Source organism: Rattus norvegicus, chromosome 18 (assembly GCF_021556685.1).
Source record: "Rattus norvegicus strain SHRSP/BbbUtx chromosome 18, alternate assembly SHRSP_T2T, whole genome shotgun sequence".
Classification (NCBI taxonomy): Eukaryota; Metazoa; Chordata; class Mammalia; order Rodentia; family Muridae; genus Rattus; species Rattus norvegicus.
Genome location: NC_141551.1, coordinates 12,579,108 through 12,597,530, shown reverse-complemented (window position 1 = coordinate 12,597,530; position 18,423 = coordinate 12,579,108).

Below are 18,423 nucleotides of genomic sequence, written 5' to 3'. Positions count from 1 at the left end.
GCTGAGCAGCCTCTCCAGCCCTGGTGGATTCAAATGAATCAAGTCCTTCCTTTCTTCTCCACCTTACAGCAAGCAGCCTTTTCCTCCTGGCCCCCACCACAGGATGCGTTGCCAGGCTGCCAACAGTCACACCCTCGCTTCAGCACCACAGGCCATCCCTTCCACAAACAGACACTCTAAGCCAGTGCCCCATCTTCCCACAGATAAGCCACGTTTCCATCTTCCTGGTGTCCCCAGACTGTCCCAGCCTGCGCGCCCCCAGGCAGTAGCCACAGACATATTGCCATTAAGTTAGTGAATTTAAACATATTTTAGATTCTGCTTTTGAAAGTAAATTCTTCTATAGTGGTTCTTGTTGTTGTTTGTTTGTTTTGTTTTGTTTTGGTAATGAAAATTAGTGTTTATTAAACACTGGTCTGTTGAAATACCTGTACCGACTTACTTTAAAATTTCCTTTTGTGGCCGACATTGAAGTCTACAGTTAGTTTTCAATCCAATAGAACAATGTCAGCTTTCAGAAGACACAAGACAGCCGCTTCTAGCTTTCTTCAGTTTTTATGTCTCTTTTCTCCTTCAAAATAATACAAAAAGGTTTTCAACTTAATGAATATATAATTCTCTCTAAATTACAATGTGATTTACTTTTTATGGCTTGAAAGGTTCGCCTCTATTAGGTATTCTTCTCTCCCCGTGTGAACAAGCAGAGGCATTCTGCTAGATCCGCCTCAAAGCAGAAGGAACTCGGTGCTCACGGGATGCATCTTCAATTCCCAAAGGCCACATCGGAGTTTCTCTTTCTAATTTCTCCTCTCTGAAAACTTATGAGAGAACTCAAGTCCAAAAACCAATCCATCGTAGAGCGTTCTGCCTGAGTCTGAGAGGTGACAAGCAAAGGTTAACAAAACACACAGAAAAAAAAAAAACTTTAACTCACTCCACTTTATGGAAGGCGATTTCCAAGTAGCTTATCTGTTATGAAGATAACGTCATCCACACATTTATTTGATAGTTAATTAGAAGCATCTCTTAAAAGACTTCCCCAGCCATAATCCTGGCTAATAATATCAACTGATGAGCAGAAACATCACACCTACGTGTCCAGCTGCTGATGTGGCAAAGATCATGAAATTCTGCAAAACTCAATCTAAAAGCGGGTTGTAAATCGCACAAATACCAGCTAATGGATAATGAGATCCTACTCTAATGCTGATAATGTGCAATGTAAGTGTTTCCTGTTTCTTAAATAGGATATCTTTGACCATTTAAGCAAGGCTTTAGCACCAGGCATCCACAGACATGAGTATATTAAAAAAGCCATTTTGTGTATGCCGCTTGGAGGTAATGAGAAAGTGCTTCTCAATGGGACACGCTTAAGAGGAGACATCAATGTCTTATTAATAGGTGAGAGCATGCTGAGTTAATAGTGCATTGATAACTTAGTTTTATTGTCCCCTCCTCATCACGCTTATGTGGTTCCATGATGTAATATCAGTAAGAAAATAAAAGGCCAACCTAGGACAATTACTGTGTCACCATTTTCTAGTATAAAGGCATGCTTGCTTTTCAACGGAGACGTCTTTTGGCTGTGAGGACATCATTTGACCTTTTGCACAAATATGTCCAATACATCAGCCAGGTACCCCCAAATTCCTCTACTTGGTTCCTTGCTCCCACAATTATCTGACATCGAATCTATTGATCTCCTGGAAAATTCTAACAGCCCGAATTATGGTCAGAATCTCACTGGGTCGTTGCCAGTCTTCCTACTTGCCCCTGAGCATAGTGTCTGAAGCCAAGCAGAGCTCCAGCAAAGCCTGTCATCTAAGAACTTGTAACCATCATCTCTACCTGCCATGAGCCCTCCATGATGGGCACCCTGGTAGGCTGGGGGAAGGATACAAAAACACATGTGGCTAACTCTGCTTAGTTGTAGAAGCAAATCAAATAAATTCACCGAACATGTAGGAATGAAATCCTTACTACACGCACCCACACTGCTAGAAGAAGAAGTGAGAGGCACCAGAACTGAAGTTGTCTGGGGGAGGGGCCACACTATGCATCTACAGCTGATTGATAGATTAAAGCCTGCGACTAGACACCGGATTATTACATGTTAAGAGCCAAATTTTTTCCAGCTTTCTATTGCCCCCTAAAAAGCCATCCCTTACCCTTTGTGTGTGACCTCCTGACTATTAGTTAAATCCTCTCAGACTATACAAACACACCCCAACGTCCACCAACCCAAGGCTAAGAATGTCACCTGATGCCATCTATGACCCCAAGCAGAGCCCACCCAGCCTTGCTATGACCCAGTGTCCTTGAAAAATGTTTTGGTTCATGGCTCCCCAAGTTCTGTTGTTACAAACACTTCCTGAATCTGTTATCAGGTTAAAGTATGGAATCTGGAGTCTGTATCTGTGTTCAGGGCCAAGGTCATTCTGGAATAAACTGTCTCCTCTTTGAGGTGTGGTTTTGGTATTGACCCCCAGCTTGACCTTGAGGGGTTCTCAGAAGAGGAAGGAGAGATAGACAGGTACGGAAGCCATTGTACCACAATGCTAATGGAAGGCAGAACAGAATGTTCCAGAAAGGAAGTAGTTCTTTTTGTAAAGGCTTTTTCTCTCTCTTTTTTTCCCTTTTTTTCCCTTTTTTCTTTTTTTTCTTTCTTTTTTTACATTAAAAACAAACTGTGTGAATGGAGTTGTGTGGTGGGTGTGAACATGGGTAAGGTACTGATGCTAGGGTTCCGCAGCAGGCATACAGAGGACAACCTGTGGAAGTCGGTTCATTTGTTCCATCAGCTGGGTCCCAAAGACCGAGCTAGGGTCACCAGGTTTGACAACAGACAGTCTTTTCCCACTGCCCATCTCACTCCTGGAATACTGTTTAGGTCAGCAACCTGAATAGTCATAACTGGGAATTCAGATGAGATGCTGTCTCTGCTTTAAATCTTTCTAAAAATTCTTTCCTTGCAACATGTTTTTTTCTTTTTGCCGTGCCTTCCATTGTGTATCCTTCAATTCAGTTCTGTCAACACAGACCACCCCGGGCACTTGAGGAATCTGGGCAGTGGTGGGAAAACGGGTGAAGGTATTGTGGATATTAGGAATAGAAACATGAATGTTGGGCTGGAGAAATGGCTCAGTGGTTAAGAGCACTGACTGCTCTTCCAGAGGTCCTGAGTTCAAATCCCAGCAACCACATGGTGGCTCACAACCATCTGTAATGAGATCTGATGCCCTCTTCTGGTGTGTCTGAAGACAGCTACAGTGTACTCATATGCATAAAATAAATAAATCTTTTAAAAAAAACTAAAACCTAGCATCTTTCTGTGTGCTCTTGGTTTGTTTTTGGCTTCTTGGCTTTGTGAGTCACAGTCTTGCTATGTGTCCCTGACTGACTGGATCTTTTGTGGTGATCTGAATGAGAATGGTCCCCGGATATTTGAATGCTGGGTCACAAGGAAGTGGCACTGTTTCAAAGAAGACAGAAGTATGGTCTTGGTGGAAGAAGCCTATCACTAGGAATGGGCTTTGAGGTTCCCGATGCCCAAGCCAGGCCCAGTGCCCCTTTCTCTTCCCAATTCCTGTGGATTTGGATGGAGAGCTCTCAGCTACATCTCCAGCACCAGGTCAGTCTGGGCGCCTCCATGCTCCCCGCCATGATGTTAATGAACAAGACCTCTGCAACTAAGCAAGACCAAATCCATCCATCCATCCATCCATCCATCCATCCATCCATCCTTCCTTCCTTCTTTCCTCCCTCCCTCCCTCCCTCCCTTCCTTCCTTTCTTTCTTTTTCCATTTATTTATTTATATTTGTTTGTTCATTTAAGACAGGGTTTCTCTGTGAAGCCCCGGCTACCCTAGAACTTGATCTCTAGACCAGGCTGGCCTCAAACTAAAAGATGTGCCTGCCTCCGCTTGCTGCCAAGTGTTGAGATTAAATGTGTGTGCCACCGCCGTCCAGCTAAATCCTTTCTTTTATAAGAGTTGCTCTGGTCACGGTGTCTCTTCACAGCATTAGAATGCTGACGACACTTCTTAACGCCCACTCTGGCCTCAGACTTTCAGCAATCCTCCTGCCTCATCTTTCCCAACTGCTGGTATTTCCAGCCTGCACCATCATGCTGGGCTTCCTACATTTTTGCTGGGGTACTGGGGATGGGAGGGGGCCGGTACAAACTAGACAAGTTCACTACCACGCCATATCCCCTGCCCTGGGATATGTAAGGGCAACATGTCCCTCTTCACTGAGAGCAGCCAAAGTGGGACTGAGATCAGAGAAACTGCACTTAGGTTCAAGAGCACTGGCCCCAGCGGCTGCCCATGGAACCTTATCTAACCCACTAGGTTGCCCCAGCTGGCCTGCTTCCTGCTTCCTTCTCTATGGGAAAAGCTAGATGGTCATCTGTTGCTCTGAGCCCCGTTGCTGGAGATAAATCCACAGAAAGTTGGAACTGAAAGAACTAGAGGGCTGCAGAGGCTCACACTGTGCTGCATGGAAGGCAGAGGAATGGCTGGCCATTTCACTGGAGAGCTAGACTTCTGTGCAGCTGACGAGAACAGAAGAGTGACCAGCCCCGACTCATAAGGCAGGGCAAGTGCAGCAGAGTGAGCCTCAGGAAGCAGGCAGTGAAAGTGGTAGAGATTCTGGTTGGAACAGAAGGAAGACATGGAAGTTTTAGGCAGAATTTCGTTTCTTTTTTTCTTTTTTTTTTTTTAAACAGCTTTTTTTTTTTTTTTTTTTTGGTTCTTTTTTTCGGAGCTGGGGACCGAACCCAGGGCCTTGCGCTTCCTAGGCAAGCGCTCTACCACTGAGCTAAATCCCCAACCAGAATTTCGTTTCTAAGGACACCAATAACTTGTATTTTTACAGACCCTTTTTAAAGAATATCAGTCCTTTCTTTTTTCTTACATTTATTCATTTGTGTGTGTGTGACTGTATGTGTGTCTGTGTGTGTGTCTGTATGTGTCTCTGTGTGTGTCTGTCTGTGTATGTCTCTGTGTGATGTGTGTGTGTCTGTGTGTGAATGTGTAATGTCTGTCTCTGTGTGTGTCTGTGTGTGTGTCTGTGTGTATGTCTGTGTATGTGTATCTATGTATGTGTATCTGTGTGTCTCTGTATGTGTCTGTGTGTCTGTGTGTGCAAGTGTGTCTGTCTGTGTGTGTGTGTCTGTGTGTATGTCTGTGTATGTGTGTCTATGTATGTGTATCTGTGTGTCTCTGTATGTGTCTGTGTGTCTGTGTGTGCAAGTGTGTCTGTCTGTGTGTGTGTCTGTGTATGTCTGTGTGTGTCTGTATGTGAATGTGTAATGTCTGTCTCTGTGTGTATGTGTCTGTGTGTGTGTGTGTGTCTGTGTGTGTGTGTGTGTGTGTGTGTGTGTGTTTAAGTGTGGGTATATGTGTCTATGCATGTGTGTAGAGATCAGAGGTCAACTTTCAGGAGTCTGTTCTCTCCTCTCATGTGGGTCCTGGGTAAGTGCTAGGGGCACGTGCTTTTACCCACTGAGCCATATCACTGGCCTTGAGTTCATGGCTCTCACGAAGGAGATTAGGCTTCTGGTAGAGATAGGAAACACCTCGGTGAAGGGCTGGGAGCTGACTCAGTTGGTAAAGTGCTTGCCATGCAGTCGCCAAGAGCATAAAGCATAAAGTTCAGTCCAACACATCGACACTGAGAACAGACCAAACCAGGCATGAAAGCCTGTGCGTCTAACCCACATGCTGAGGGGGCCGAGACAGGATTCCTGGGATTGCTGGCCAGTCAGCCTAGCCCAAGCTGGATCCCAGTGTGAAACTCTCTCAACCAACAACGTGACCTGCATAAGATCCCCTCCCAACAAGTCATCATGAATGGGGAAGCGCTGTCAACAGCTATGGCTGCTGGTGACGGGGGTTCACTTTCTTCAGTGGCGTAGCCATCGATAAATTGCCTATAAGCCAGTGAGCAACCTACCATCCACTCTCATACAAGCAACCCTAATTAGACTAAAACACATTTTAAAAGACGTGAAAGTAGCAGGAAGAGCGGCAAAGAAGAGGATCGGAAAAAGCAAGGACAATAGGAGAATACTGGGGGAGGGGCAAGGTAATTATGCATGTATGAAATCATAAAATTTTTTAAAATCTACAGTGCCTGTGGCCACATTCCATTCTATCTGCCTGAAACTCACAAGGAATTTAAAACAAATAAAAGATAAGAAAATACCTTTGTGGGAGAGGATGTGGCTCGATTGGTAATGTGCTTGCCTGGCGTGTGCCCTGTCCAGTCCCCAGCACCACATAAACCAGGCATGGTGGGCACACCTGCAATCTCAGCTTTTGGCAGGTAGAGGCAGAAGGATGGAGAGTTCAAAGTCATTGGGCTACAGCACACAACTTGGGCCTAAACCTTAAGCTGAGGAAATGGCTCAGTAGGTAAAGGACTTGTCAAACAAGCCTGAATTTGGATCCCCACAACCCAAGTAGAACAGCAGTGTGCACAGTAATCACGTAACACTTAGAGTGAGATGGGAGGCAGAGACAGTGGGGTCCCCAGGAGCTAGGGTAGGAAGCCACGGGAATACGTCCAGCTAGCCTGGTGTATATGGCTAAAAACAAAAGAGACTGTCTCACAAAAGGTGCAAGATGGGAACCAACCTGAGGATGTCCTCTGGTCTCTACACACACTCTGTAGTGCATGCATGCATATGTGTGAGGGGGTGACTTTTAAAGTTCCAGACCTTCAGGAGGGAATGGGGATCACAGTCCCTTCATCCCCTATAAGGCCAAAATCTACACACAAATCCTAAGCTAATGCCATTTTTAACCCAATGTATTATGAAAGACTCATCTTCACCACCTTAGACGTGCGTACTGAGAGAAAGAGACACCAAGAGAGCCTGAGCACACCACAAGTGTGTGGAGAAGTTCAGGCCAGCAGCCGAGGCCACTGGAGCAGGGTCAACAACACCCACCACCTCCTTCTCCAAGTGTCAGAACACTTCTGCTTGGTTCCCTCCTCATCCATCCCTGTGGGCAAAGAACAGACTTCCCTCCCAGGCGAGCCATCCTCTTTTAATTCTGTTCGGTTTCCTTGCTTTCTGAAATAGTTCTGCTATACAACAGAGAAGAGTTCACTGTAAACATATTTAGAATTTCCTATCTGGTGCTCGGGGCCCTCGGGTGGCTGTCAGCTGTCAAGCTCTGCTTTGAGTTATCCCAAGTCCACCTGATATCTCAATGTGAGAATCTATGTCGTATGGTTAGCCGATGATTGCTGTCCTTGGAGGTCACCTGGAGTCAAAGGCAATTGTAAGCTGCTGGACTTGGGTGTTGGGAACAGAACTCAAGTCCTCCGGAAGAGCAGCAAGAGTTCTTAGCTACTGGGCCATCTCTCGACCTCTTGTTGCTTCTTAACAAGTGAGCTAGGGATCCAACTTGGGTCTTTGCCCAACAAGCATTTATCGTGGGACTGAGCTAGCCCCTAAAAGATCATTTAAACACCATCCCAAGATCAGTTATTTAGGACACACAAAACAGTACGTCCATGGTGATTTTCCAAGGACATTGTCTCCATTCCCATTCTTTATATGTGGATCACAATGCCACATCCTTTCCCACAAGCACAGCACTCTCAACCGAAGCTGGGACAACCAAGTCTTCAGACAGGAGCTGGGAAGAACAAGGTCCCATTTGTGGCAGAGCTGTAGGAACCTTAGTCCAGTCCCAGCACAAGCCTGCCTCAGAAATGGAGCTGGTTTGACAGAGAGGGGTTAAATGGGGAGGGCTGAGAACAGGCCCCAAGGGGACTGATGCCTATTTCTGCCACCTGTCCCCACCCGTGGGTCCCAGCCCTTCCCGAAGTTCAGATCTGCAGTCAATAAAGTGTCCTCCTCCTTATGCAAACTTGTAAATCCTTCACCTGTGGTCCAAAGGCTTCTGCCTTTTACGAGCAAGAGTCCAGCTTTAACTGTGTTTGTGGTTCCTCATTCTCTTCCCGCTTATCTGGGTTCCATCAGAACACCAGCGATTAACCAGAGACGATGGCACTTTTCCTTAGAGTCAGCTCCAATTTCTCTCACATTTCTCATACCTCTGCCAGGCAGCAATGACTGAAGGAACAGATTGAGTCTAAAAGCCCCTGTAAAATCCCGGGGCCAGCTATCACTGCTGGGAGATAAAAGGGCACCAGTGGAAGGGGAAGCCCTTGGTCCTGCCAAGACTGAACCCCCAGTGTACGGGATTGTTGTGGGGAGGGAGGTAACGGGGGAGGGTGGGGAGGGGAATACCCAGGGGGAGGGGGAGGGGCTAGGGGGATGTTGGCCCAGAAAACAGGAAAGGCCTCCTTCCTGTAACACCTGGGGCAAGCCGCCTGGGCCGATGAATCCTACGAAGTCGTGTTCCTTTCTCCTGTGGGCTGCACGCGGGTCGGCATGGATCAAGATTATAAACGTCACCAGTCACAGGATTGGAAGAGCTTTAGTTCATGAAAGCATTCCTGTTGTCTGGGCCTCCGGGGTTTTTAGCGTGCCCTTCCTTCCCCATACCCTTCCCCGTACCTACCCACACTGTCACTACAAAATGATCCAAGGAGAGAACAACACAGAGGCAGAATCAACCAAAAGAAGCCACGTAGGGGGAGCTGAAGAAGAGAAAAGAGCCAGAGTGGAAGTCTGTGGGAGAGCATTTGTCTGTGGGAGAGCATTTGTCTGTGGGAGAGCATTTGTCTGGAAGGTTTCAATAAACAGGAAATGGGGGGGGGGGCACATCAGGGGACATCAAGGCAGGAGGCTTGCAGTGTTGGCACAAGTGTGTAAACCCACAATTCAGGAAGTTTAGCTGGGGAAAATCCCAAGTGCAAGGCTAGGAAGAGAGGAGAGGAGGGAGCTGAAAGCTGGCCCAGTGGCGCAGGCCTGTGATCCCAGCTCTTGAGAGGCTGAGGCAGCGGGATTTCTGTTAGTTAAAGGCCAGCCTGGGTAGGAGTCCAAACAGCAACAATTAGAAAACAGCCGGTCTAGGACGCTGAAGTGATCGCTCAGTGGTTAAGCACAGCAACTGCTCCTTCAGAGGACCCTGGTTCTATTCCCAGCGCCCACTTGGAACCGCATCACCATCCATATGTAACTCCATCTCCAGAGGATCCAGCACCCTCTTCCGACCTCCGTGAACGGATACATAGAGAAATGGCTGATTCCCTTGGAGGGTCGGAGCACAGACAGTTGCTCCTCTTTCTGATATTAAGCATCTGTTTCGTGTTTGCTCCAATCCTATCCTGGGAGCTTTCAGAGATGACAGTCAAGGAGGATATGCTAACGAGCTGTCGAGACTGCTTCCTCAGTAACGGCGTGATCAGCACCTCAGTAATGACGTGATCCATGGTTCCTGGTAAGGACCTTCCGTCCATCACTCGTAAGTTTTCCAGGACTGTCTAAAACGGAAAACCTCTGAAACAGCAAAAGTTACTGTCTTATAGTTCTGCTGATCATAATCTGAGATATTTCATTCATTCATTCATTCATTCATTCATTCACTTTACAACCCATTATCAGCCCTTCCTCTCCTCCCAGTACCCCTTCACTCTGAAATGGGTCTTATGGGGATAAAATTGAAATGTCTGAAGGGCTGGATTCCTTCCAGTCCTACCAGTGGTCTCTATAGTTCTGCTCCTTATGCTTTCCCTTAATCCAAATTCCAACTCTTGTTCTCAGCTCTTGCCCACATGTAAATAAACACTCCAGTGTGTTTTTGAAAAGAAAAACTTTTCAATTCTCTGGTATTTACCAAGCCACTATCATTCAGATAGAGGACCCTACCTGATTCACTTTCAGGGAGGGGCCATCTTGGACCTGAAGAGAAGGTCCCTCCTGGGAGACCTGGAGTTTTATAATTTGACATACAATTATCAGAAAATGGTCAGATATTAAATATTTTACAAAATCACTAGAATAACACCCCCCCCAAAAAACATATTATACTAGAAATACCAGAAAAAGAAGTTTTGAGGCAGCAACGAGCATGGTAAGAGAACTTGTAATACCAGTACCTGGGAGTCAGAGACAGGAAGATGGTGAGTTTGAGCCCAGCCTGGGTTATGTAGTAAGACCCATTTTTAAGCAAGCAGGTAGCTAGCTAGCTCTGCATGTTATTGGATCTGTACACACTTGAAATATAGATTCGGTAAAGTATATAAAAGCACAAATTCTTTAAAATAACCCATCTCCCAGATTAGGTGTCCTAAGTATAACTATTAGAAATATGTAACAAGTTTAGTCCTGTAAAAAATCTAAAAAAGAAATAACTTTGAGCAAAGTATTGCCCCTTTCTCACTCTGGCTCCTCTGCCCATGTGGGATCTGGAGTTCCTATGCCCTCAGAGTACTGTGTACACAAATGTACAAGTGGCAGGTAACAGGAAGGGCCTCAAGAAGTCCTATGGGAAGTGTCATCAGAGTGGGGACAAAGGCTTGATGATTTTATAGCATTACTGTTCGATTTAGATCTTAAGGAAGTCGAGGATTGTTACAAGGACTCTTTTCCCTGGGGATACAATGCAAACTTCTATCCCTTCTTTATGAGGCACCAATGACAAACCAAAGTACAAGTCTACCAAAGTCCTGCCTGGAAAACCAACGAGCTAAAACAGCTTACTCACAGAGCAGGAGCAGGGGTTATTTACAAACTGTGGGGGACCCTACACAGTCCACACCACTGCTAAGTCTCATCCCCAGAGCTGGAGTCCCCACTTCCCCTAACCTTCCCCACTCAGTGGACTCTAGCATTTCCTGGTGCCACAAGGCCATATAGAAATAGGGCAAGATTATACGCAAATGGCTGGCAGATGCAGGAGGGAACTTGTAAGTAAAGGTCAATGTCCCTGTCCACCCACTTCTCTGAGGGACTGTCTAGTGGGTGCTGCTAAGACAATGGCTACTGTGCTCCTAGAATGGCATTCTACAACAGCAGTTAAAAACAGAAACGAGGGCTGGAGAGATGGCTCAGTGGTTAAGAGCACCGTCTGCTCTTCCAGAGGTCCTGAGTTCAATTCCCAGCAACCACATGGTGGCTCACAACCATCTGTAAAGAGATCTGATGCCTTTGTCTGGTGTATCTGAAGACAGTTACAGTGGACTTATATATAATAAATGAATAAAGCTTTAAAAAAAAAAAACAGAAACGAAATCCAAGGTCCAAGGCCTAGTCCTTCAATTAGCAGTTCACATAAGCCCCTTAGCTAAGCACGTGGCTTTCAGAGCCGTCCTTGCCGCTTCACCACTCTTCCTGCATACAAATCACACCATCGCTTCCCATTACCGTCTGCTTCACAACTGACCATCACCAAGACCTTCATGTAAGTTCCACACGAGTTGTACTGAAACAACCCCTCAGGCAGGCTGCTCAGTCGGGTGGCCTGCCCTGTCTGGGACACTACACACACACATGATGGGTGAAAGTTAGGACATGGTACAGCCTGCCACAAAAGATTGAAGACCGTAGAATTCCTCCAACACAGCCTAGGCGAGCACAGTGCCTCCTCTTCCCAACAAAGCCATTAGCTCCCTAGAGAAGCTCCCCCAGGTCCCCACAATTGCTGCCTTATCCATCTCCTGTGTTCTTCTTCCCCCTCCCAGGATACTGTGCAATAAGTCTCATGGCTGTTTAAATGGGCAGTGGTTAGGTGGATCTTTAAAACAGGTTTTGCCCGTTTAGAATCTGAGAATTATAAGGACAACTTCCTGAAATCTGTAGCCCTCCTGGCAGCAAGCCCTGCCTGTTCCATGTCAGATATATCTCCATGTGAGTTCACGTTGCTGGTACACACACACACACACACACACACACACACACACACTCGCGTGCACACACACATACACACTTGCACATACTCACACACGCACACACACTCGCGCGCACACACACACACACATACACACATACACACACTCGCACACACACACGCACACACACACTCGAGTGCACACACACATACACACTTGCACATACTCACACACTTGCACACACACTCGTACACACACACACTTGCACACATTCACACACGCTCACACACACACACACACACACACACACACAGACATAGTGTTAACCTTTGACCCTGGCAACCCAACTTGACCTCGACACTAAAATTTACTTTCATGTTACAATTCAAGATTCAACACCTATTTCTCCTCAGTCCACACTCCACAATCTTATTTGTACACAGCTTTGAAAACAATTCATCTGGGTGGAACCCCATTCTTCGCAGGGCCCACGGGTGGTGATATTATTAGAACAGACACCAGAATTTTGAGATCATCTTGAGCCTTGGATGAAATAATTTCCAACCTCTTCCTAGTTCTTACAAAAGCAGGCTAACTCGGTTCCTGCAGGCACGGAGAGACTCAGAAGACCATGTGAAAGTGTGTGTAATTCCCATAAATGTCTTGCTGTCACAGAAGGATTTTTGCTTGGGAAATATGGTCTGGCTAAATCCTATGCAAAATGTGACCATTTCACTTTGAAATAGCTTGCTACTAGATGTATTCATGAATTGTCTATATGCAAAGTTTTAAATAATGTAAAATATCTGACATTTAAAATCCTTCAAGAATCTCAGCACTTCAAAGCTAGTCATCGATACCAGTTGAAAACTGACTTTGTACCCAAAGGCCAGTGTCACTTTTCCTGGTACATTGGCTACATGTTTGTTGTTTCTGTTGTTGTTGTTGTTGTTGTTGTTATTGCTATGGCCAAATGTCTGTTGAGAAGCAACATACTGTAAAAAGGACTTTTTTCTGGTGTGAACTTTGAAGGGATTTCCTCATGGCAGGAAAGGCATGGCAAGGGGGACATGAGGTGGCCGGCCACATTGCATCTGCAGTCAGGAACAGAAAGGGGACAGGAAGAGGGCCAAGGCTGTAGAACCATCACCCAATTCCTACCAGCAGTGATATCTCCTCAACTTTGCGTTCCTTCCAAACCAGTGTCACCAGCTGAGGACCAAGTGTTTAAGTACATGAGCCTATGGGACAGTGTGCCGGCTACTTTTATATCAGCTTGGCATAAGCTAGCGTCATTGGAGAGGAAGGAACCTCCATTGAGGAAATGCCTTCATAAGCCCAGGCTGTAGGCAAGCCAGTAGGGCCTTTTTTTAGTGATTGACATTGGAGGGCCCAGCCCATTGTAGGAGGGACTGCACCAGGCTGGTGTTTCATGGTTCTATCAGAGAGCAGGCTGAGTAAGCCATGAGAAGCAAGCCAGTAAGCAGCACCCGTGTAGTAGTGCAGCGTTGTAGCTTTTTCTTTTCACTGTGTATTGGGCTCCAAGATTACACTGCGTCTCTGTGAATACAGACAGTTCACATTTACCTACATGTATCTGTCTACCTTCTCTTGTTTATAAAAAGGAGAAGGGGGCACAGACGGTGAGCAAGGGTGGGATTGAGGTGTGGGGGTGGGTGGCCACCTGACAGCATGGCTTCTCCTTTGGCATGTTCCATTGTTACGTTCAACTGACATCCTTGCCATTTAAGGTGACACTGTCAAAATAAAACTCTTTCTTGAGCCCTGCCACTCACTGGGAGAATCAGCAGAACCTGTAGGGTTCTATTTGTTGTTGACATTCTTTTTGTAGCTTTATTTTTAATTTTTTTTCTTTTTGGTTTTCACTAGAAGGGAAAGGATGTTCATTTTAAATGTTGAAGTGTACAAGTTGCTTTGTTACAATAAAATCAATGTGTACACACACATACACACACACACACACTCTCACACATACACACACACACACACACACACACACACACACAAAGAAATGGATGACATCATAGTGAACGATGAAAGACTGAAGGTCTACCTAAGACAAGAGCAAGGCAACAGTGTCCACTTCCATCTCTGTATTCAGAACGGCAGAGGGGTTCTAGTCAACGGAGGGGTTCTAGTCAACGGAGGGGTTCTAGTCAGTCCAATCAGGGAGGAGAGGTAAGCTAAAGGCATGCAAACAAGAAACAGATACAGCAGCCTTATTGCAGATGGCATGCTTGTATAGCGAGGTCACTGCTTATGCTCAACATACCAAAGCCAGTGGTCTCTCTCTGCAACAATTGTTAGCATTCCTTCTAAGCTCCGCCCCACAGTTACCTGGCAACAGCCAGATAATTCCTGGCTTATTATACTAGATGCTGCTTCACCCTTTCTCACTCTCTTACCCTCTTACTCTCTTCTCTGTCCCTTCTCTCCCCATTCACCTCCCCACTCTCTCTCCACGTGTTCATGACCGGCCTCTACTCCCTCTACTCCTCTATGCGCTCTCGCTCGCTCTCTCTCTCTCTCTCTCTCTCTCTCTCTCTCTCTCTCTCCCTCTCCCTCTCCCTCTCTCTCTCTCCCTCTCTCTCTCTCCCTCTCTCTCTCTTCCTTTCTCTCTCTGTCTCTTCCTCTCTCTCTCTGTCTCTTCCTCTCTCTGTCTCTCCCTCTCTCCTCTCTCTTCCTTTCTCTCTCTCTGTCTCTTCCTCTCTCTCTCTCTCTCTCTCTCTCTCTCTCTCTCTCTCTACTCCCTTCCCAACCCCCCTTCCCATGCCCTAAATAAACTCTACTCTATACTATACCAGCCATCGTGTGGCCGGCACCCACCTCAGCAGGAAGGATGCCTCAGCATGGGCCAGCAGGGGCATCCCCTCCCCTCCACCACACACACACACACACACACACACACACACACACACACACACACACATCCCTGGCCTTCTTTTCTTTTTATAAAACGCAACACCAGCAGTGAACACATGGAAATTTAAAATCTCATAATTTATAATCACCCCACCAAAAAGAGGCACAGAAGTATATATCTAATAGGATATATTCAGAACCTCTGTGTCAGGGCATATGAGAATGAAAGAAGTAGGAAAAAACACCTCTAAGAATAGAAAGGTATGCTGTGATCATAGATTAGAAGACAAGAAAGACAAAGACATAGATTAGAAGACAACAATTATAATATTTCACACAATTATTGCCAAAGTCCAAGCAAGATTTTTTTTCAGTTACAGACTACATTACTCTGAAATGTATCTGGGAAGGAAAATGGACTAAAATAATCCAAACTTTTAAAAAATTAAAATGAGAAAAATTCACGTTAAATCCCATTGTATCAGCCACCATGAAAATGCTGTAGCCAAGACTGTACAATACTGACAAGCTATGCAGTCGTCAGTGCTGTGCAGTAATCAAGACTGTGAGTCTTGTATTGCACAGGACTAGACAGAAACATCTCGAAGCAGAACAAAGAATTCCGATGCAGACGAACACAGCCCTGTGCTAATCAGGCTGGCGTCCATCAGCCGGTGCTGGAAAACTGGTGCTATGAAAACTCTCTCCAGACCTGACTCCTTAAAACTAACAGACAGCAAATCATTGCTTAGACACAGAACATCAAAAAGCTGGGTGATTTTTTAAAATAGAAACTATTCACAGTTTAGAGACAGAGATCTTACCATCTCCAGTCCAAAGCATGACCTAGTCACAGGTCGGGTGGGCCGGGATGGGAGGAGCAATGAATGGGGCTTCATCTAAATTTTTTGTTTTTAAAAAACCTGTCTGGGGTTTTTGTTGTTGTTTTTGTTTGCTTGTTGAGACAAGTTCTCACTGCATAACCCCCATCTGGCTTAGAATTCACCACGTAAAAGTATCATCCTGCCTTTGCTCCCAGAGTGCTGGGATTTAAGCCATTCCCCACCACACTCAACATAAATCTATAAAGCAAATAAAAGGAAGGGCTGAGAAGTAGAGAAGGAGCGTGTCTGCAGACCACTGCCCCGCCGTGCGTGAGCCCTGGATCTGATCCCAGTGGGCTACGGGGAGGCCACCACCTCTCTAAAGCGATCCCTGACTGAAGTATGGTGTCTAGACAGTATGGAGACTTCCTACAATAGAACAACAACAACAACACAACTGGAGCAGATTTCACACGCAGGTGGCAAGAAAGAAAACACAACAGAAACTGCACACCAGCATGGCAGCGAACATCTCACACACACGCACCAGCCATGCTGACACTGAAGAACAGTGGTCCAGGTTTGTTGGGACTAGAAGGGAGGGGAGGGTGAAGAGGTGGCTCACAGAGGGAGTCGGAGCTTTAAAACCGTTTTGCATGCACACACTCACCATGCCTTTCCCAAAGCCCAGGGGTTATGAAACGCCAGGTATGAACGCAGGGAAAGGAATGGGCTCCCAGTGACCGTGAGCTTGTAATGTGGCTTTGGTTGTCACATGAGACCTCTCTGATTCGAGCGATTGGTAGTAGGGACGGCCATGTATATCTGGGCAACAGATGAGAGCTCTCTCCACTGCCCATTTAATTAGGCTACAAATCTAAAACTACTGTGTAAAGTGAAGTCCGTGAGCAAGGCGTGGTGAGGTGTGCCTAAAGTCCCAGCACGTGGGAGGTGAAGGCAGGAGAACTGCAAGTTTGAGACCATCTCAGACTGCACAGCGATACTGTCGATGATGATGATGATGATGATGATGGTGGTGGTGGTGGTGGTGGTTGTGATGGTGGTGATGATGATGGTGGTGATGGTGATGATGATGGTGGTGGCGATGGTGATGATGATGATTATGATGGTGATGATTATGATGATGGTGGTGATGAAGAAAATAAAAGTACATTAAAAATAATGACAACAACCAAACATGGGTAAGGACTCAGAGAAACTCATCCATTTTTGTACTGCTGATGGGAATGTAAACTGTGCCAAACTTACTGATACTTTTTAGATCAGCAGTGATATTCTCTGCTGTTCTGGTGTTGTAAAATGAAATATTTCAAGATTTTTAAGCACTGCCTAAGTTTTCTAAATTTCTAAATGAGTGATGTAACAGGCCACCAAGTAAGTCATACACAGACATTTAAAATATATATGGAGCCAGGCAGAGTGGCATACACCATAATCCTAATACTTGGGATTAAAAAGGATGGCAGATCTTGGTGAGTTCAAGGTCAGATTTGTCTACATACTGAGTTCCAGGACAGCCAGAGCTACATAATGAGACCCTGTCTCAGAAAACAAAAGGAAGAAGGAAGGAAGGAAGAAAGAAGACAGGCAGCAGGCAGACAAAGAGGAAAGGAGACGAGGGAGGGGAGGGGAAGGGAGGGAGGGAAGGGAGGGGAGAGGAGAGGAGTGAAAATTCGTGTGAAGTTTACAGACAGAACATAAACAGAAACACACACACACACACACACACACACACACACACACACACACTTTGTACTACATTTCTACAAGGTTAGTCCTTCAGGTCCTTCTACAAGACAGCATACCCCAATGCTTGTAGAAACACAGGAAAGAAATCATCTGTCTTCTATTAAACTAGACCTCAGAGATTTGCAAAAAGAAATGTAAACTGGCATCCGTATTTTGACAAATGTTGACAAATTGTTCACTAAAAAACATTATCTTAACTTATAATGGGCTCATTTTTTCCATAGTGCTGAGGCTTGAACTAGGGGCCTCGAATATATATTGGGCAAGCACAACCCAGAAGAACTTATTCTTTTTGTTTGCTTTGTATTTTGAGATGGGCTTTCTCTATGTAGATCAGACTGACCTCGAACTGACAGAGATCTGCCTGCCTCTGCCTCTCAACTCCTGATATTAAAGGTGTGCACCACCACACCTGGCCCCAGAACAACAACTCCCTCCTCTCCCCCCTCCCCCTCCTCCTCCCTCTCCCCCTCCCTCTCCCCTCCCCTCTCCTCTCCCTACCCCTCCTCCTCTTCCTCCTCCTCCTCCTTCCCCTCCTCCTCCTTCTTTTTCTTTTTCCTTTTCTTCTTCCTTCCCCTTCTCCTTCAATTTGTGTGTGTGTGTTTGTGTGTGTGTGTTTTGTTTGTGCATTTATTCCATATGTGTAGGTACCCATGAAATCCAGAAAAGGCCCCGGATCTCCTAAAGTTGAAGTTACAGGATGTATGCCTCCAAATGTGGGTGCTGAGAACCCCACTCAAGTCCTCCGGCAGAACAGCAAGTGGTCAACCACTGAGCCATCGCTCCCACCTCTGTCTTTCTTAATAATTAACACAATCACAGTTTAAAACTGTCTCATTATGAGTCCCTCTAAATGCCAATACTGACCAGTGGAACACTTATAAACAAAAGTTCTTTGGGGTCCTTGCTAATGTCTAAAAATGTCAAAGCTCCCAGGATTCCACTGCCCCACATGCTGAGTTCAAACTTCTCCTCACAGAGAAGTTTCTCCTGCAGCTTTACACTAAGGCAGGCTCAAGTGCCCCAGACCACAGGAGAAAATAAGAAAGTTTGGAAGACCACGTGAGGGTATCCCACCCCAGAAGGGCATCCCACCGTCCTTCCGTGCCTTGGGACAGGACAACACTGACCCAGCTGAGGTTCCAGTCCAGGCTTCCTCCCACGGTACAGGTCCTATGGTGATTCTGGG